The sequence below is a fragment of the Tamandua tetradactyla genome, chromosome 4, assembly GCF_023851605.1.
Source record: "Tamandua tetradactyla isolate mTamTet1 chromosome 4, mTamTet1.pri, whole genome shotgun sequence".
Lineage (NCBI taxonomy): Eukaryota > Metazoa > Chordata > Mammalia > Pilosa > Myrmecophagidae > Tamandua > Tamandua tetradactyla.
In genome coordinates this window covers 34,316,568-34,338,655 of record NC_135330.1, presented here as the reverse complement: position 1 = coordinate 34,338,655, position 22,088 = coordinate 34,316,568, and the positions used below count along the sequence as shown (strand labels likewise).

The window sequence follows — 22,088 nt, the reverse complement described above, 5'->3', positions numbered from 1 at the left end:
AGGAAGCATCTGGCCGCTTCCCGTTAGGCTTCAGGTAGGGGGCGCCAGGGAGCTGGAATGGCTCCTGCAAGTAGGGGTCGGGGTTGGGGAATGGGGGGTTGCCAAGTAAGATAAACAAAAGAAAGTGGAAGCCTTTATCAAGCCCTTGGGACACTCTCTGGGAAGAAAGAAGGCTCCCAGTTGGCCAGGAGCAGCCAAGCGAGGGGATCTGAAGTGACAGATACAAATGTGTAGTACACTCGGTAGACAAGTGGGAAATTAAAGTGCATGGATGCTGGAGCAGTGGTGGCTTAGGGAAATTGCTGGGAAAGCCTGAGTCCCTCAGTCTCTTCCCAGGGCCCCAGGATCTGCAGAGTGCTTTTAGTGCTCATTATCATAAGGCCATTTTGCAAATTATCACAAGCCTGGCCTAAGGGAATCTAGGCAGGACCGGCCTTGCCGTCCAGCTGCTTCTCTGGGCTCTCTCTCCTGAGCTGGTTTCTCAGGAACCTACAAAGACTGCACTCGGATGGATGGTAGTACAGCCTTGGTGTCTGCAAGGCCCTGAGGGAAGACGGTCGGAGAGGGACGGCAGGAACTCCTCCTGGAGTCAAGACTTTGAAAAAGGAGTCAAGTGAACCTCTGATGTGAGGGGTCTCTGTTTATGCTTATTTCTGGCACTCGGTTTTTCTTGTGTGAAAGAGTTCAGTCTGTCCATCCAACACGGAGGTAAAGGGCCCCCTTCATCTTCTCCCACGGAAGTGGTCCCTCTGGACAATATGACTCTGTTGAAAGAGTTTTGAATGAGGAGACCAGAGGTCCAGCTTTGGGCCTTCCCCTCCTGTGGGCATACTTGGGGGCTGTCACACTCCCCGTAGGTGATTCCTGGGCATCAGTGGCCCCCACACCCTCCTTTTCCCATTTAGGAGCACATATCCATGTACACAAGTGAATGCAAAGGATGTGATTATAGCTATGGTCTAGAACCAGCCATGATGTTTATAATAAGCAAAGAATCCCCATAGCCCATGTCCTTAACTAGTATTAACCGACTGCAACACCTCTCAATACAGATCTCAACACTGGCCCGGAGTTTCAGTGCCCTGATGGGTTCCTTACTCTCTGAGCAGTTCTCCTTAAACACTTTAGCATTTTTAAGCAACTCTCAGCCTTGCCCCCAGCATTAATTTTCTAGCTTTTAGGAACTTCAGTTGAGCTTTTGCTCAGACTCACACAAGCTTGCTCTGACAGTATGCTCCCAGGACTAAAAGCATTACCTGGTTACTTGTCCAAATTGCAAAATTTTAATCCCTATTCCAGACAGGCTGACTCAGAATCTGCATTGAATAAGATCCCCAGATAATTTGCATGCATGTTAAGAGTCTGAGAGGAACTGTACTTAGCACACCCCACTCTCCTGCCACCAGCACAAGTAGAGCACCAGCTGGGCCAGATTAAATCAACCGTCACCAGCTCAGCTGTCACTATGGTGGGGGGGAGGGAGGAAGGGGGAAGGTGAACATGGAAAGGGTTGCTACAAAATGCAGAGTACATTTAAATGGGGGAGGGGGGTGCATTGAGATGAAATCTAAGCTGCCTCTCTTAGAACTTGAGATTCTGTGGTCTTTGTAATTCATTAACAGGCAGATACTGACAACATAATATTAGTATCTAACATTTACTGAGTCCTTACTATTAAATTTTGATTTGTATAATTTGAATAGCAACCCTTGGGGTATAGAGTATCATTATCCACATTTTACATCTAACAGGTGAGGCAACTGAGGCCAGAGAGGTCAACTGACTTACCCCAGTTCCTATGGTGGAGGGTCAGAGCAGAATTTGTGCCCTTGCCAGGTACCCACAGCCCCCACTTTTAACCACCATGGCATACCACTTCCGGAAGGGAGCTGGAGAAACACTCTCCTCCTACTAGAGTTTGTTTTGAAGCAGTCATATACCTCTAGGGTGACCAACCACTCTGGTTTGCCCAGGACTGAAGGGGGTTCCAGGGAGGTGAGACTTTCCGTGTTAAAACTAGGACAGTTTGATCACTCTATTGCAATCTTACCTTTCACCAAAGAGTAGTAAGAAGAGAATGAAAGAAAATTAAATTTAATAGGAGATCTTGAGATTATAAAAGTTGAGCTTGTGGAGCACTGAAGCAGTGTCTTGCCAACAGTTTTCCATATAAGGAATCCCAAAGCCTGCCCTTAGGACTTTAAACAGGCTTTGTTCTCCACTTACGGTTTGGTTTCTCTGTTCCTCAAAATGGGTATATTCTTATTTGTCTCACTATTTTCCCGATCCCTTCTGGCCAGGTATTATAAGAATGATGATGGTCCCTGCAACAGCACCCAAATCTGAGAGAAAAATACTGGCCCATGTTTTCCCTTGAGAAGGTCACCCCATACCACATGGGTGTCTCTATCAGATCTATTTTCTGCAGAGCTGCAGCTAATTCTATGAATATTATTTCTTTTGAATCCCTGGGAAGGTTATTTGATTGGTTCAGGTTTCTATTTAGCCATAGAGCCATGATGGTTTCACAAATAAAATTAAAAGTGAACATTCTGAACGTGTGTGCATGTGCATGGCCTTTTAGAAATACATATATTTTTAAGGCAGCTCCCAAATTCAAGTCGTCTAGAGCTAATGAAGGAGAATCAGAGGCATGGTGGACGGAGGGTCATGGGTCAAATGGAGGGATTCAGGCTTCTCCACATACCTGGTCGACTCTTCCCAGGAAGTACCTCTCCTCAGCCAAGGGGAGGCAGTTGTCTTGAACCACCACTGTACCCGTCCAAGCAGCAGGATTTCCCTGCCATTTTGGAGGACCCTGCCCTCAGTTTCCACATCTGTAAAATGTAACTGCTATAACGTGCCACCAGAGACCAGGTGTCTACTCTCAGGCTGGGAAACTTTCTCTGAAGTCAGCTCCATTAGGTTTTTCCTGATTAACCTCATTTGATTTGTGATTTAATTCTGAGAGCGAGTAAGGAAAAGTAGAGTCCATCCCAACTGCCTTCATTTTTTCAGAAGAAAAAACTAGCCACTCCAGTGTTCTGTATCTACTTCACGCACCAGTTTTTTCATAATATTTCAATGGCATTTCTCAGTAATCCTACTCAGTATAGATTCTCGTTCCAAGGAAGCTGCGAACTGCTGGAATGCAGGGGCCATCACGTTGCAGAGCTGGAAAAGGTGTATGTGGGCCTTTTCTGTGCACATCAGGGAAGATGACTAAGGAGTTAGAGTCACGAACCAAAGCTTCCTTTAATTTCTACTTGCTGACCCAATAACCAATCTCCAATGATCCTAAAGTTGAAAGCTCATGGAGAAACACTTCTCTTCACTGCGCTGTCAGTTTGAAGTAAACTTGGAAAAAAAAAAGCATTTCTTTAAAAAATGGGCCAGGAAGCTATGCCATTTGGGCCTCCTTGCTCCTTTGTGTGCCGAGACCATGAAAACAGAGTGACGCAGGCTGGTTGCTGGCACCAGGTGGGACTGTGGTAACTCATATGCTGATGAGAATAGTCGACAAGCAGCTCTGTGCAAGGGAACTTTCCCTTATTTGCTCTCAGAATTAAATCACAAATCTAATGAGGTTAATCAGGAAAAACCCAATGGGGCTGACTTCAGAGAATGTTTCCCAGCCTGAGAATAGACACCTGGTCTCTGGTGGCAGGTTATAACAGTCACATTTTACAGATGTGGAAACTGAGGGCAGGTCCTCCAAAACGGCAGGGAAATCCTGCTGCTTGGACTTGCACCTTTCCTCCCCCAAATGGTGACAGGACTGATTGGCCCACATACCCAGCACAATACCAACTCTCTCTAGGCCTAGAAAAGTGCCTCTCCTGATGATTACTCCCATCAGAGGTATATACTTGTAAATCTTGGAAAGGGAACAGAAAGAACTATTGAATTCTCACTACATCCAATTGTGGCAGCTATGCAGGAGATAGGTTTCTTAATATGATCTCTCCCTGCCTTTATATGATTATTTGAGCTTGTAAAATCATTCTTTCTTTGGTTCATTCATTCATCCTTCCATCCAATGAGAACGTTTGGCATCTATTCTAAACTGGGTAACATCTAACCCAAAATCAACAGAACGTTTTTGCAAGCTTTCAAATTCCCTGCCTTTAAGCAGCATCCATTGAGCAGGAAGATGGAACTGGCGGGGGTGGGGGTGGGATGGGTATTCAGCAGAGAAACAGTTTTGTTAAAATGCAGGCTCTTGTTATTTATTAGCTATTCATTTTCTCTGAGCTTCAGTTTCATCAGGTCTGAAATGGAAATAATTCCTCCCAGAACTGAAATTTAAAGGGGAAAAGTGTACAGAGAACTAAATTCAAAGCCTGCCATGAAGAAGGCATCCAAAAATTGTTAGCTTAAAGAAAATGACCTGATAATCCGATCTGCTTCTCAACTCGCTATTTTCTTACTGTCTCTTTGACCCCAGTCAGTATTCTTCTCCAAGTTCATTTTGCTTCCTAGAACAGTATTCTTGGAGTTTTAATTCTCTGGCGAGCCAGCCTGGTCTTTATTCTGACTAATGGCCGTGCCATTTTGAGAATATGATCTGTCTCAAAGTCAGCTGTGAAGCTCTTGGGGCTTATGGGAGGATGGATACATAAAGTCCAGTTAATAAATAAACACACAGACATCAAGGCTACTGGCTGTCAGCTGTTGTAGGAACAAGAGTGTATGTTTTCTTGGCTCCTGTCATCTTTGGAATGGAAAGCACTTAATGAATTAGTCTCGCTCACCGTCTTCCTGGAGAAAAATACTGCTGTGTCCACAACACACGGTCACGGCAACAAGGCAATGTGAGGTCAATTACTCTTGTAAATATTGCAGCCAGACCCTGGAGCAGCTCTGTTTACTTTTCTGTTTCTTATCATAAAGGTAACAATTGTGTTATGTTGCTATTTTTTTAAATGCATAAATTAAAAGATAAATATAAAAATCCCTTATAATTCCATCTACTTCGAGATGAGTACAGTGAACATTTTGTTTACACACACACGCACAAACCTATAATACATGTACTAGGATCATACTGTGTATTGGCTGTTTTATAATTTAACAATATATCGTGACTATCTTTTCATGTAAAATGTGTTTCTACATCATTTTTCAACAGCTGCATGGTTTACTTCAGCAATCCCCTATTAAATATTTAAGATGATATTATTTTAACTGAGAGAACAATCTCGTATCTTCTCCGTATGGGATTTCCTTTCTGGATTTAAGGAGCATGAATTAGAGCACACGGCCTGGAAGATACTGGCAGGTTTGGAAAAGTAAAGGTAGCTTGGTATGTCAGGAGTGGAGGGAGAGGGGAGAGCCATGAGCCAGATTGTGGGACCCTTGTGGGAAGTATAAGAAAAGAGGAACTACTGAGAGGTTTCAAGCAGTTTTGGACTTTAGAAAGAATCCTCTGGTCTCAAGAGGGGGGTGACTTGGAGGAGGCTAGTGTGGGTCCTAGACACCCACACTTTTCATCTGCTCCTGTTTTCACCACACTGTCAGCTGCCCCTTGAAACTTGTAGGTGTATCTGCTGTCCCCATCTGGCCTTTGCCAGACCTTCCAGCCTCCTCTCTCATCTGTCCGTGCCCTGGGTTTTATGCTTGTGCCCTGCCATTTGTTTCTACTTCTCTTGGTTAAATGAATGTTAAAAGATCTGTTTAGGTGTCACCTCCTCCAGGAAGTGCTCCCAAAGCCCCCTCCTGGGTCAGTTTCCCCTCCAAAGACTTCCACAGCATGTTTATAGAATTACTGCACCTCAGCATCTGGTTGTCATTTTTTATCTGTTTCCCTACTAGACTTTGAGCTTCCGTGGTCAGTATCTTACATGTATGGTATACAGTGGGTACTCAATAATAAATGCTACTGAATCAAATAAAGATGGTTCTAGAGCCAGTACTGCCAATCCTTGGGTATGACCAAAATATCTGAGGCATCAAGAACAAGCAAGACATCCCAAATCCATCCATATTTCTCTGTCTCCACTGCCATTCTCTAGGCAATGTTCAATCTCTTGCCTGGACCATGAAGTCATTTCCCAAATGATCGCCACTTAGCAGACAGATGCTCTTCATAACACATTAATCTGTACCCATCATTTCCCTACTTAAAACACTGCATAAACATTTGAATTACCTTTAGAGTTCCATGATTTACAAGGCTTTCCATAATCTAATCCCTGCATGTCTCTCCAGTCTCATCTTGCACCATTCTTCCTTTTGGCTCCTAGGTCCCAGCCAATGCACCTTCCAACAGCTGAAGCCCTTCCACACCACAGGATCTTCTCAGGAGTATTCAGCCTGATTCCTTCTCATTCCTCAGGTTCTGCTCAAATAGTAATACCTCACCGAGAACTTCCTTCATATTTGAACCAAAGTAAGTCTCCATTTATTCTCTATCCTGGCGCTTTGCTCATTTTCTTCAGAATATCTATATAATTTGTAACTGTATTTGTATAATTTGTTTATAATCCTGCTTTTCCTCTCATTGGAGGGAGGAGAGGTTGCCCCCCACCAAGGAAATATTTGGCAATGTCTGGATATATTCTTGGTTGTCAGAACTGGGGCCTGCTACTGGCATCTAGTGGGTAGAGGACAGAGTGCACTGAACATTGTACAATGCATAGGACACTTTCCCACAATAAGGAACAATTGGCCCCACAATGTCGATAGTGATGAGATTGAGAAATTCTGCTGCAGACGGTGATCCACTAAGGCAGGGACCTTGCCTACCTTGCTCCCCATTGTACCCCCAGCATCTGGCTCAGTGCCTGACACCCAGTAAGCATGCAATGTTACTGAATGGAGAAATAGATGGATGGATGCAGGGGTGTTATTAAAACTATTTAACAACTGTTAAAGCGCAGCGAGATCAATAAAAACTGATAAACAACCACAGCACTGGAGCTAAGGAGAAGGGGCTCCTGCTGTCCCAGGCATTATCTCTTTGGTTCCTGAACTGGGGGGAATTCTGGGCATCCTAAGGGAAGGGCTGAGGCTGTTCCAGTGGTGGGGTCTCAAGGAACTCCAGGAAGTGGCCATTTACCATCTGATGAAAAAGAACATCAAAGTTTTGACAACCTACATGGCCCTGCCAGTTCATAACTACTAAAATATTCTGGACAGACAGATGGATGGACAGGCCAGGGGCACCAATCAGGTAGCTAGTGAGGAAAAGAACTAGAAAGGAACTGTGTCTGTGTAGACAGAGAAGCTCTGTGACCTTCACACCTACTCACACTTACCTAGTGAGGAGGTTATGAGGTGTGGTGGGAACTCTGGCAGACAGGAAGATGGAGTAGACAGACAGGGTGCTGGAATTAGGGCAGAGCATTAGTTTTTCTTTCTTCCTGTTGTTTTTCTCTTAAACCATTAAAGGTCTGTTGCTGAGAAACTGTAGTCTTCCTCCCCCCCTCAAATATTATAGTAAAATATCATCCTTTAGATTATAAAAGATCCAGAAGATATAGTTACCATTTGTCTGCCAATAAGGAAGCAATTGGGAAGATGATCTGGATTAAGGAAAGCTCTTAAATCTAAATCAGCATTCTCTGCCCAGAGCAGATCAGCATGTTTTCTGAGGAAGCCTTGTTAATAGAGACAAAAGAAAGATGAAAAAAAGAAAGCTCTAAGAAGAGCTCTGGTCATGACTACCTTTCCCCATGTGACCTTTTCAACTGACAAGGCAGCAAGAATCCAGTAACTCTATTAAGATCTGTAAGCCTATATCAGTTTGTGCTCAGACACTCCCCCACTGCATGTCACTGAATGTCTAACTAATTTCACCATATGCTCCTGAAGAGAGGCTGGAAAGGATCCTGACTTTTAGCAGACACCCTTGAGATATTTCTAATACCCGTAGGACTTGATCTCATGGGTTTCCTGCTACTTGCCCGAATTTAATAGCCTCAAAAACGTCCTTAGCATTTTCCCCAAAACAACAGCTTCCATTCTGTCAAAATGGTCATTATTTTATGGGGAAAAAAAGACTAAAAGAGGATACTATAAACAGCTGTTTGCCAACAAATTAGGCAATCTAGATGAAATGGACAAATTCCTAGAAATACACAAACTAACTGTACTGACCCAAGAAGAAACAGAAGATATCAACAAACCAATAACTAGTAAAGAGGTTGAATCAGTCACTAATTTTGTTCTTCTTTTTCAAGATGTTTTTGGATATTTGAGTCCCCTTGTCTGACCAAAGAAATTGGTAATTGGCTTTTCCATTTCCGCAAAGGAGGCTGAGGAATTTTGAGTGAGATTGCATTGAATCTGTAAATAATTTTCAGTAGAATTCACATCCTAATGATATTTAGTCTTCCAATCCATGCACTTGGAATATTTTCCCATTTATTTAGGTCTTCTTGGATTTCTTTTAGCAATGTTTCGTAGCTCTCTGTGTACAAATTTATTCATTGATATTTGATTCTTTTAGTTGCTACAGGAAAATGGAATATTTTTCTTGATTTACTTTTCAGCCTGCTCTTTACTAGTGTATAGAAATGCTACTGATTTTTGCAGGATCATCCTGCACCCCACCACTTTGCTGAATTTGTTTATTAGCTCTAGTAGTTTTGTGGTCAATTTTTGGAGACTTTCTATACAAGGATCATGCCCTCTGCAAACAGCAAAAGTTTTGTTCTTCCCTTCCACTTTGGACGCCTTTAGTTTCTTCTCTTTTTTTGCCTACTTGCTCTGGCTAGAACTTTCGGTACTACATTGAATAACTATGGTGACAGTGGGAATACCTGTCTTGTTCCAAATCTTAGAAGGAGGGCTTTCAGTCTTTCTCTACTGAGAATAATATTAGCTGTGAGTTTTTTCATATATGCTCTTTATTATATTGAGGAAGTTTCCTTTTATTTCTAGCTTTCAAAGTGTTTTTACCAAGAAAGGATGTTGGATTTTGTCAAATGCCTTTTCTGCATGAATTGAGATGATCATGTGTTTTTTTCCCTTCATACTGTGGATGTGATGTATTACATTAATTGATTTTCGTATGTTGCACCACCCTTGAATACCTGATCATGGTGTGTAATTGATCACTTCATCCTGGTGTATAACTCTTTTGATGTGCTGTTGGATTTAATTTGCACGTATTTTGTTGGGGATTTTTGCATCTATATTCATTAGAGAAACTGGCCTGTAATTTCCTTTTCACATAGTATTTTTATCTGACTTTGGTATTAAAGTGATGGTGCCCTCATAGATTGAGTTAGTGCTCCCTCCTCTTCAATTGTTTGGAAGAATTCAAGCAGGATCAATATTAATTCTTCTTGGAATTATTGGTAGAATTCACTTGTAAAGCCATCTGGTTAGGGGCTTTTGGTTGGTAGGTTTTTGATGACTGAGTCAATCTCTTTATTTGTGATTGGTCTATCAAGATCTTCTATTTCTTGTAGAGTGAGTAATTTCTAGTAATTTGAATTTTTCATCTAGGTTATCTAATTTTTTGGCAGTTCTTTAACTTTTTAAATTGTATAATATAACATGTATACAAAGCAAAGAAAGAAAACAGTAGTAGTTTTCAAAGCACCTTTCAACAAGTAGTTACAGGACAGATCCCAGATTTGTCACGGGCTACCATATCATCATCTCAGATTTTTTCTTCTAACTGCTCCAGAACATTGGAGGCTAGAAGGAATAAATATTATTTTATCATCCCAATCGACTTTTTTTTCTTTTTTGTGAAAAATAACATATATACAGAAAAAGCAATAAATTTCAAAGCACATTGCAACAATAAGAAATCTGTAGAACAGATTTCAGAGTTTGGTATGGGTTACAATTCCACAACTTTAGGTTTTTACTTCTAGCTGCTCTAAGATACTGGAGACTAAAGGAAATATCAGGACTATGGTTCAGCAATCATAGTCGTTTGTTAAACCCGACCTTCTCTGTATAACTCCACTTTCTTTTTCCTACCCTTTAGGGGTGAGCTGATGAAACAAGGCTAGTGTTGAACTGTCAGCACCCTGGGATGAAAGATGTTCTTTGCCTAACTCCTTTGCTACCATAGTGAGAGAACATGCTCTATGTCAGCAAGACCTCAGCAGGCAATTTGGAAATAGTTCTCTGAGGGTCTGGGAGGGGGACTCCACCAAGTACCAAGGATAACATCAAAGATTGTGGAGTCACTGAGAGGCGTTAGTTGAGTTCTGAGATCTTCTATCTGTGGGCATCTATTGGAAAGGCTGTATTGTGTCCTTAAGCAGCATCTAGTGGCCTGGCATCTTGGAAATATAATCTGCCTACATTTGGTAGTAGTCCCACCATGCAAATAAGAAGCAAAAGTTTGTCTTTCATGAGTCTATTCTGTTTTCCAGAATTAGTCTAGACTATTTCCAGTATCATGCAAAAAAAATATTCCTTTTAGGCCCATGCTGTTTGACTATTCTTCAATCTATCCCTCCTTATCACTGACTCTCGCTCATTTGCTGAGGACTTTAGCAGCTGTATCTCCTTCAACTCAAATTCTGCCATCATCCTAGAAGATTTCGACATGCATGAAGACAACCTAGGACACTAGCCTCAAACTTTCTTGATCTCAAAGTCAGTGGCTTTTAGTTTCACTTTACTGACCTAATAGCATGGCCACTCCTTGGACCTATCACTGGAACTGTTCTCTGGTCAACTTTCACCTGGACTCCTATCAGTCTCCTGACCATCACTCTACCTACAATCATAAAGAATCATCTTGCCTTACTCCTCAACCCAATCTATCCCTCCACTGACCACTTGAAGTGATTTTTCTAACATGCAAATTAGAAGGTATTATGCTCTACATTTCCTACAGGGTCAAGGCCTTCAGTAGAGCAGACAGCACTCTAGGCCACTGTCCTAGCATCCCATCTCATCTCCACAACCTGACATTTCATGTTTGACATTACTGCAATACATGCAATTCCCAGTTCCCTCTGTCATCCCCTGGGCTTCCTGGGTCTTGCACATGGTGTTCCCTCTGCCTGAAAAATTCACTTCCCTGCTTGTCTTCAAAGATGATCATCTTATGTCTCAGCTCAACCACTACTTCCTCTGGAAAGTCCTTGCTGCCTGTTTGAGGCACAGCTATAAAATTCTATATATATATTCTCCTGTGCTCCCCTAGGGCTTTGTGATTCAGTCATTCTAACATTTATCTTATTGGATTAATATCAGGAAGGCAGGAACCATTTCTATTCATCTCTGTATCTCAGCCCCTGGTAAAGGCTTGGCCCCAAATTAGCCTAAATAGATATCATAAAAGGATGAAGGAATCAATTGCACAGATGCCCTGTCCTTTGTATATGAATGAGCTCAGAGGAGGTTGTGCTCCTGAATTAATTGAGCCTCTTCTCTCTCCACCCTGGCCCAGTGCCCTGTCCGTATGAATAAATTCCCTAATAGAATCTGCCCTGGCTAAGCACCGCATACAAATCCCTTAGCATTAAATAGTAGAAAGATTTCCAAGTGCTTAGGGAATAAAGAGAGCCAGCTTCAGAGATGGGAAGTGAGGAAAGTGATAAAGGTAGAGGAGTAGGCCTGAATGCTCCAATTAGATCTTTCTTCTTCCTAACACACGCTCCTAAGCTACCTGGGAGAATAGATAGATATTTTATATTAAAACCAATGCTGTATTCAGCCTGTGCTAGCCATTCATGGTGAGGATAAAACTTAAAATGACAGACTTTCTATGTGCAAGACACAACTATATGGGACTGGTTTCATGAGTATTATTCCAATTTACAAGTAAGGAAATGAGCTCAATGTCACACAGTTAATACATGTTCCAATATTATCATCTTTCTCTAGTTTCTTCACCCTTTCTCTCTCAGAGGAATCCTTTTCTCAGTCCTCACCTCCATTCCCATTTTAAAATAAATTTTCCCCAACATCCTGCCTCCCCTTCTACCTTTCACCTTCCTTCTCTTCATCAGCTGATAAACATGCTCATCTTCCCATCATGCAAATTCAAATCTAGCAACATCTGCCCTCATCCTATCCTCCTCTTCAGAGGATAGGATAAGAACTATTCCTCTTCCTCTTAAGCTCAGTTACTCCATCTGTACGCTTACACTATGAATCATCCTTCCTTTCTTCTGTAAATACAAGCTTTTTCATTAAACTGTATCTTTTCCAATGACTTTTAAATATGATTATTTCTTTCCCATTAAACAAAACCAAACCAACCTATCTCTCCAACCCTCAAATCCAAACCTCCACTTTCTTCTCCACTGACTATAATCTGTCTTTCCCTCATCATGTCACTGATGCTCTTGCTCAAACCCCTTGATCTTCATGTTTCTAAAGCCAATGGACCCCTTTTATATTGAGGTGAAATTCACATAACACACAATTAACTATTTTAAAGTGTACAAGTCAGTGGCATTTAGTGAATTCACACTATTATGCAACAACCACCTCTCTACAGTTTCAAAATATTTTCATCACCCTAGAGGAACATCCCATATCCATTAAGTAATCGCACTGTCCATTCTCCCTTTCCCCATCCTTTGGTAATCACGAATAAGCTTTCTGTCTCTATGGATTTATATATTCTGGAAAGTGGTAGCATATGATATGTGACCTTTCTCTCTGGCTTCTTTCATTTAGCATAGTATTTTTGAGGTTTATCCAGATTGTAGCATGTATTGGTACTCTCTTTCTTTTTATGGGTGAATGATATTCCATTATATATATATATATATATACACACACACACACACACACACATGCACATTTTATTTATCCATTCATCTGCAGAAACATGCTAGGGTTGTTTCCACCTTTTGGCTACTGTGAATAATGCTGCTATGAACTCTTGTGTTCAAGTTTCTGTGTGGGCACATATTTCATTTCTCTTGGGTGTATTCCTAAGGGTAAAATTGCAGTGTTTAACTTTCTGAAGAACTGCTAAACTGTTCTCTACAGCAGAAATAGACCCTTCTTGGTCTTCATCTGAATTGCCTTCTGTTTTAGTTTGAAAGCTACCAGAATGCTATATATCAGAAACGGAATGCCTCTTTACAAACAGGAATTTTTGAGTTGCAAGTTTATTGTTCTAAGGCAGTGAAAATGTCCAAATTAAGACAAGTCTATAAAAATGTCCAAATCAAAGCATCCAGGGAAAGATACCTTGGTTCAAGAAGGCCAATTATGTTTAGGATTTCTCTCTCAGTGGAAAGGCACATGGTGACATCAGCTAGCTTTCTCTCCAGGTTTTCTCAAGGGCTTCCCTGGGCCTCTGTCCATTCCGTTGGTTCTGTTGGTTCTGGTGGCTCCAAAACTTTTTCCGAAATGGTTCCTTCTTAAAGGGCTCCAGTAAGCAACCCCACCTTGAATGGCTGGAAACTAATCTCCATGGAAACCATCTAATCAAAGTTTACCACCCACAATTGGGTGGGTCAACTCCCCATGAAACAATTAAGAAGACCCTACCCAGCAATATTGAATGAGGATTAAAGGACATGGCTTTTCTGGGTTACATAGCTTCAAACCAGCACACCTTATAGGCAGCATTTCTGCTTTCTCTTCTCTACTTCAAGAAACACGCTGCTTTTGGCTTTCATGACACTTCTGCCTTCTTATTTTTCTCCTCTCTCTGGTTCTTCCTTCTTGGTCTTCTTTTCAGGCTCATCCTCCTCTACTTCAGGTTTATCCCTAGGCCATCTCCTCTAAATCTGTCCTCTCTACCTAAGTAGTCTCATCCATGCCATGCTTTCAATTACCCCCAGATGTGGCTGGCTTGCAGAGGCATATCCTCCGTCCAGACCTCTTGTCCTCTCCTCCAACCTGTATATCCGCCTGCCCTCTTGATCTTTCCACTCAGATGGTTCAAGGGCCCCTCAAGTTCAATATAACTGAGATTGGGTTCATGTTATTCATCTAAAGCCTCATTCTCTTCCATTGTTCTCTGCTTAAGGAAATGGCATCACAATCCATGGTACACAAGCTGGAAACCTAGGCCTCAACACTTCCCTCTCTCTTACCTTTCACATTTGAACCATCATGTCCTATCCATTTTACCCTCTAGAAGCTTTCACATCTCTCTACTCTCCATCTCCACTGCAAATGTCTCACTCTAAATAACAGTCATTTGCCTGGACTACTTCAAGAGTCTCTAAGCAGTTCTTTTTGCTTCTACTCTTGACCACTTCAAGCATAATGTCCATACTAAACAGCCAGAGTGATCTTTTTGAAACAGAAAATCTGCTTGTAACACCCTCTTCATTATGTCACTAAGTACTTCAGTGACTTCCCACTGCTTTAAAATCAACATCAAAATCTTTAATGTAGCTGATAAGGTCCCGCATGGTCTTAAGCCCTTCCTTTCTCTCCTGCTCCTCTTGCATGGTCTTCCATTTCACTCTCTACACCCCCTCCACTGCCAGTGCCTCTCCTTACCTTCTCAGCTCCTACTCATTCTTCAGGTGTCAGCTCAGTCATCCTCAGATGACTTCCCAGGACTTCTCTGAATACCCCCCCAACCTTCTGTTAAACACTCTTTTAATACCATGTACCTCTATTTTATATCTTTTATCACAGTAGTACTTTTGTGACAATTTTAAATCCCCTGCGTGACTTCAAGCTCTATGAGGGCTGGGGACCATGTATGTTTATTTGTTCTCAACATTGTATTCCCTGTGATGTTCAATAAATAGTTGTTGACGTCCTCACTTTTCAAGCCAATTCCACCTGGTTTCATAACTCCACTGGTACTGCCCTTGGTAAATTCATCAACAACCTTCAAATTGCTAAAAGTGCCTTCCTGTGGAACCCTGATGTTTTACCAGCTGGAATTAGGGTTTCCTGGACTAAAACAGAATCCTGGCAGTCTTTCCTCAATTCACTGAAAAAAAAAAATGAACTGATGGAATATTCTCAATTTAAAGCTTTTTCTCATAAAGTTTTCTTAAAACTTGTCACCTGCATTTCCATGTCTATTATAGACTGTAACATGAGATGCTGTCTGATTTAGCTTAAAACTACATATTCAGACACTAATACAAGAATATTTTATGGTATTCCCCAAAGAGCACATTATTTCCATGAGTTTCTGACACGAATAAGATTTTGAGACCCAATGGCCAAATCCAAAGAAATATTTTTATATCCTTTGATTTGTTCCTTTGGTGGTATATGACACTGTTTGTTTACTCATTTTAGCAACCAGTACTTATTGAACACGTCATGTTTTCCACAGCCCTTTGTCCCTGCTTTTAGGATAATACTTATTTTCTCCTATGCTTTCTTTTTTTTTTTTTTTTTTTTTAATATGGGCAGGCACCGGGAATCGAACCCTGGTCCTCTGGCATCGCAGGCAAGCTTTCCTGCCTGAGCCACCGTGGCCCGCCCTCCTATGATTTCTTACATGTACCATGAATTCCTGGAGTGTGCAGAGACCAAAGCTTTTCCTTTCTGTCTCTCCCTACCCCTTAGCTCAGGCCCACAGAGCATTTTTGGACTGCAAGAATGAGTGACTGACCAAATGAATGTGTGAATAAAAAAATAAATAAAATGGCCATGTAGGATTTAAATCTTGATCACTACTGCTCTCGCGCCTTCGCTATTCTGCCTCCCCAGTGTAAAAATCAGTGACATAGTGGTTTGATATAAAAGAAATGTCGATTTTACTTATCAAAATCACCATCCATTGTTGCTGTAAAAAGTAAAAGGAATCTGATATAAACTTCTGGTTTTATACATCTTGGGGGCCTCACCTCTAATATCAAACCTGTTGTCAAACCTTGTTGATTTTACCTTAAAAAAAACATAATAACTAGCTGTTTTATGGGGATATAAATAGTTTCATTCTATAAGGATCTAAAAATGTCATGTGTCATGTCTTTGGCAGAAGTTGGACAATGACATAACTGATATTAATGTGTCTTTAAATGCTCTATATTCTACCACAACCCTGTCCCTTTGCCTAAGCAATCTCTTAGCCGGTTCTCCCCTGTCTTCTGAGTTTGCCTACCAGCATGCTTAACCTTCAAAGCCTAGTCCAAACATGACCTCCTCCAAGATCTTAATAATCTGTCGGAAACTTGTCCAGCCTCTGACCCACCCCCAGGGGGCTGCAGGTGGTGACATGTCACTTATACCTCTCCACAGCGTTTATTTTAGAGTCTGTGGAGCCCTGTTGGGGTGGGAATGTTCCTTTCCCACACTGCCTCGGTTGCTCCATGAGCCCAGGAGCCATGTCTTGTTCATATTTCTGTCTTCCCAGTGCCTTGAACAATAGACATTTTCTGAATTGAAATGGGTTAAATTGATCATGCTCTGAAAACATTGTTGGGTCTTTTTTTTCAGTCATAAGGTGACTTTTTTTTTTTTTAATTGTGGGGGCATCTGGCTTTCCTCCTCCGGACCGGGCTCTGGCAGCCTGTGCTGACAGCCCAGTCTAGCTTCTTGCTCTCTCCCCATAACAGCAGCACACGGGAGATGCAGCTGCTTTTTGTGCTCCAAAATTTATTTGGGGGAAAAAATTTAAGCTGCTTCTCTTTTGAAGTGGAATAGGAGTCAGAGATGAGCCCTGGCCAGTGAGCTACCTGGGAGGAGAAAGGTTTGCAATGAGGGAGACTGATTTTCCCAACAGCGGTTCCTGAGCACAGACCTGGGACTCAAGGCCACCCCTGCTGAACTTTCTCTGGGGGTGGGGGAAGGGATGGAGGAGGGGATGGGGTAGGAATTGGAAGAGGGGAATACAGAGCCTCACAACACCCTCCTCGCATCTCTCCACCCATTAGCATCTGGACCAAAGCAAAGGCAATCCCTCCTTTCCTCTCATCCGATCACATGCACAGTCCACCCAGTTGTAGCCATAATGCACACACACAGATAGAAAGAAGAGAAATGGGAGTGCTAACCCAGAACAGTGACTGCTTTGTTCTTGTAATGTACCTTATACAAACCTATCCAGATTGCAGAGTTTCCAGCTCACCCATCAAAGCATGTAATGATCAGCCATTAGCTGTTATAACCGGACCGAGTCTGTGAGCACCTGCTGTGCCTGTGTTGCACATCACTATGCAGACAATGGAAAGTCAATGAAGGGAGAGTAGGATGGCATTGTAGCTCCATGGCAAAGAGCCTGGTTGCCCCCACAGACCTCATTTAAGACCAAGGTATTAAATGAGATCATGTAGGCAGAATGCTCAGCAGAGTGACTGGAATGTAGAAAGCTCTCAAAGAATGCTTCCCTCCTCATGTGCTAGATAGAGGTCCTCACCTGGTGAGCCCTGTGCATGGCTTCCATTGCGTCTGCTCTTCAACAGCCTGCCCCACCTGCAGGAGGGGAGCAGCACCTAAAGCCCACCCCCACCACTTTCAGGCATCCATTACCTTCCAGATTGGGTGATCAGCAGAAGGGAATTATTGGGGGGAGGGAACTGAGCTGGGCCGCTGTGCTAACGGGAAGTGTCCAAGGGGCACTTAAGGATACACTGGCTCTTGCAGTGACAATTGTATCAATAACCTTCCCTCCTTCTCTGGGACAATATAGTCCTGGACCCTAGAATAGTTTTCCAGCATTTTCTTTCAAGCTTATCTCTCTTCTTCTCCTTTCTGAGGTCATGAATGCAACACCAGAAATAGACCTTCGACATATGTTCTGCAATCTCTGAGGTCCAAGCACAGTGCTTCTCCTGGGCCCTTCCTAATATTACCCAGTTATTGACACTTTATCCAGTATAGGTGAACATTAGGCCATTAAAGGAGGGATAGTTTCTATTTCTTCATGTTGTTTTCAAGGCTAGATAATCAATCGTATCTTGCCTACCCATCTCAGAGAGCTTGCTGCCCAAAGCTTTCTCCCCAGCTTTCTAAGCACACACTGTACATTTCAAAAGAACTCCAGATGGCCCAGATACTATAGGCCCTATTTTTCTCACAGCTCTTTGGTATTTATTCCAAAGGGAACCTCACAAGCAACCTGGTGGTGGGTGTTGCCCCACACAGTTCAGCTAGAGAAGGGCTTGAGGGAGCAGGCCAGGCAGAGGGCAGGGAAGGTGCGAATTTTTAAAACAGTTAATACATTCTCATGGTTCAAAAATACAAAATTACAAAGCTGCTTATAGGTCCACTCTTGCTGGAGCAACAATTAGTATTAGATTTGTGTATACTTCCATAGTTATGCAAATATAAGCAAATATTTTGGAATTTTCCTCTTCCCTTTTCTTTTATATCAGAAAAAGCAGCATATCACAAATACTCTTATGTACCTTGTTTTTTTTCCACTTAACCATATAGCTTGGAAATCATTCCATGTCAGTTATATAATAAGCTTCCTCTGTTTTTTTTATGGCTACATACTTTATTGAAGTACCATGAGATACTTAATAAGTCCTTCTGATAAGCATGCAGGTTATTCTTTCATATCTCAAACAATGCTGTAATGTACATATGTTTTTGGCCTGTATAAAACAATAATAAGCTAAATTCCTAAAAACAGAGTCACTGGTCAGATGGCATGGGCATTTTTAACTTTGAAAGATGTTGCCAAAGTGCCCTTCAAAGAAACTATGCCGATTTACTTTCCCACCAGCATTATATGAAAGGGCCTGCTTTTCCAGAACTTTTTTTGATATTTGCTAATTGAAAGGTAAATACATATGTTACTGTAGCTTGCATTTACATATTAATAATGAAATCAATCCTTTGTGACATGAATCAACCCCTGGGTCTTTGAGAGAATGAAGAGCATTTGGTTTTACCAAGCCAATGCTTCCCGAAGTCTAATGGGGTCACAAACTTTTCTTGGACATACAAACAACAGTCTTTATTCACTAAAGCTCTAGATTTTCAGCTACTATATGAGAGTCTGTTCTTAATGGGAGGAAAATGGCTCCATGCAAAGAGCAAGGCTTTGGAACCAGAGACATGGGTGCCAAGCACTGCTCTGTCGCTTACTAGTTTTTTGATCTTAGCAAATTATTTAACCTCCACCAGACTCAGTTATCTCACATGACAAGGGGGACAGAATTGCTGATCTTACAAAGCTTTGTTTCTGGCACATAGAATACTTAATAAATAGTAGCAGCAATCACGAGTTTTAATCATCATCAGGCTGGTTTCTAAACCTCAGGGTATTTTCCACAATTGAAGGAACCTGGAATGGCTCAGCCAGGGCCAAATGGCTCTTCTGTTGAATGGGCACCCAGTGGGCTGCCAACTCCTCTTCTGATCCACCCCTGCCTCCTATAAAAGTTAGCAGGGACATCACTAAAATCCCACCCTGGGCCTCTGGCCACGGGGCAGGCTGGTCCTGTGCCAGACTACCCTATTGCCGGGTGACATCTGTAGACTGCTGCATTCTCTGTACAAAGCACGACTTGTTTTTAATTACAGATAGGTGAGCTAGAGACAAAACAGAGCTCCTTGGACAAAACGTGAGGGACTTGCTCTCATCAGTAACAGAATCCATCTTGCCCTGTCCATCTAGGGTATTATTTCTGAATGCAGCTTTCTGGTTCTGGAAGGAATGGCAGTGATGCCCACAATTAGAGTTTCTATCTACACATATGAGACTCCCTCTCCCCCACCAAAGGACCTCAGAGACTTCTCCCCTTCACACAAGGTTCTGGCTCCCTTTATCCCCACCCTCCCCCTTCTCTGGTGGAAATTATAGCCATGTTTCTCATGTGAGTAGGGAACTGAGGATGGGGCTGCTGCTAGTTTGCTGCTAGTGTGCCTAATGCCACAACAGAACCTGAAGGACCCACATTTGAGTTCTTCCCTGGATGCCATCATGGCCCCTATTTGCTAGTTTGGATCTTCTCAGGCAGGGGAGTCGAGGCCTCCAGAGAGAGGTCTTTGAAATTACAGCTGTTTTCAGAGAATGCACCTTTGTTCTTTCTTCCCCTTGGCCTACCTCTCTCAGTTTAAAGGAATGGGGCTGATTCTTAATGTCTGTTAGTTCCAAGTACTTCATTAGTACATAAAATAATCTGTCCTTTCCTCCAGATGACTCCAAATCCCAGGGAATCTCAGGCAAAGTCCCCCTATCACTGATCCACCCTACTCCGTGTATTCGTCTTCTCTCTCAGTCTCACCCCCATGTTACCAAACACCGACCTGGCTGAGTCCTCGGATGGGCAAACAGGACACAAATCCTACTGCGAATTATACTACCGCCTCGCCTGCACAGAATCGGCCCTCTAACCCTGCCGGTAGGAACCCCGCCCAACTGGGGTCCTCCGGGGATGGGGGGGGGGGGGTTGGGGGAGGGTCCGCGGCCCAGGCCTGGAAAGGTCGACCTCGAGTCCAGGATGGCAATGGGCCTATGGTTTGGAAACCTTTTTCCCCACAGCCCCTTTCGCATCAAACTTGCTAGGAAGAGCAAACTTTAGGGTTCCACAGTTCTACCTTGAGAGGGGAATCCTTCAGTGTGACAGAAAAACAAAGGTGGGCTGGGTTGTCCAAGGACGCTGACCGAGAAAGCAGAGTCCCTCCTCTGCTCCCACTCGCTGCCTTGGGAGCCCCAGGGAACCGAGGAAGCCACCCTTCCTGGGGTCGCCGGGAGCCCGGTTCAGCTCTCTCCGCCTCCGCCCCCGCCCCACCTATAGAAGGGTGAAAGAGCCCGGAGTAGCAGAATGCGAGACTCACCCGGACACTGCTTTCTGCTCGCCCTCTCTACTTTGGATCAAACCCGCCTCCGAGTCGGGAGCGGAGGCTTCGATGGGGCCGGCGCCTTCCAACTACCTCCCCACCCACCTCGCCCAGCGCCAGCCCTTTGCACCCGCCCCAGCGCGCAGGCCCCTCCCGGATGGCCGGGCGCGACTCCGGCTCTAGGCCCGCTGGAGTGTGCGGAGGACAGTCCACCGCGGGTACTGGCTCCGAGTGACAGTCCGCGTCTCTCCGTCCGGTAGACAAGCGGTCGGCTCTTGGCGGTCCGCGATTCGGACGCGCGGGCAGAGATGCCTCTCCCCGCGGGCCTCGCTGCTTGGATGCCGACCCCGCAAGTAAAATCTCCATCACCCCTGATATTTTGAACAACTTTATGAAAATCATAAGCAACCCGAGCCGAGGTGGCAAGGCTGGCCCGGAGCCGCCAGCGCGCGGGGACAAACCTACACACACAGAACGACGGCGACGGAGCGGCCCCGCGGCTCCCGCCTTGTCCCGCACCCACTCCTCCCCGACCGGGTGTCCGCCGCCCGGGAGCCCGCCTCACTCACGCTTGCCCAGCGATCCAGTGGAGGTTGCTGCCCTGCCGGCCCGGGCCGCCTCATGGCCTCAAATGCTCGCGGGCGCCCGAGGCGCGGCAGCCGTGTCCGGGTGGGGTCGCACCCAGCGGAAGGCGCCACGGAGCAGGTCAGAGAGGCTGGGCTGAAAAGGGCGGCAGAGGCGCGGCCCCGGGGCGGGGACACCGCGAACCGCCGCCCGGCCACGAGGCCAGAGACAGCCCCCCGCGCGGCCGCGCTCTTTGGAGAGCTGAGCGCGAACTCGGACGCATCAAAGGAGGTGGGCAGGGAGGGGCCCTGGGGCCCGCTTACCCCGGGTGTTGGGGCGCTCTCCAAAGTCCCTCCTGGCTAGCCGCATCCACGTTCGGAGCCGGGAGCCCTCTGGAGGTCCTGGGTCCAACCGTGTCCCGCCTCTTTGTCCTTTTTCTCCCTATGGGGTAAGCTCCGCGCCCGGGAGCGCCCTGACGGTACCGCCGCTGAGCAGCTCTGCTCCCACGGCGACTCCAGCGTTGGACTCACACCCAGTCTGCACGCGTCCGTACGGCACCCGCGGCCAGGGAGGCCCAAGTGAGGCTGCTCTTCCCACCCTGGCGCCCTGAGAACTGGCCCTGCGTGGCGAGCGGAGAACCTCGTCGCACTTCCAGGTGGCCGCTGCTGGGGGCAGGTACCCAGCCACCTGATTGGCGCTGGCCGGAGTCCTGAGAGAATCCTCCACTAGAGAAACTGACTGCACAAGGGTGAAGGGGAGAGAGAGCAGTGCAGGCTAGGGCCTTTCAAGGAGATTTCCTTCAGCTCTACTGCCTTTTTGCGCACAGAATGTATTCTCCGGGTCGCGCGCCTTAGGAACTCCTCGGTACAGGGGACTTTACGCACTGCAGATCGGGTCCAGCATGGAATACTCTGAGAGAA

General features: G+C 44.4%; 1 protein-coding gene across 10 annotated transcripts in view; it reads right to left on the bottom strand.

Annotated features, from left to right (window-relative positions):
• The window catches only part of LOC143680696 (protein FAM163A-like), a 74,961-nt gene extending 53,144 nt beyond the window's left edge, over positions 1–21,817 (bottom strand). For 6 of the 10 annotated variants that reach the window (XM_077157141.1, XM_077157136.1, XM_077157140.1 and 3 more), the window contains exon 1: positions 20,602–20,701. The gene's annotated coding sequence lies outside the window, so the exon portion shown is untranslated. Of the gene's footprint in view, positions 1–16,899; positions 17,024–20,601; positions 20,702–21,173; positions 21,318–21,491 lie in introns of those variants that run through there. The other 4 variants (XM_077157137.1, XM_077157138.1, XM_077157135.1 and 1 more) reach the window with 4 other exon arrangements.
• Between the last annotated feature and the right edge of the window lie 271 nt (positions 21,818–22,088).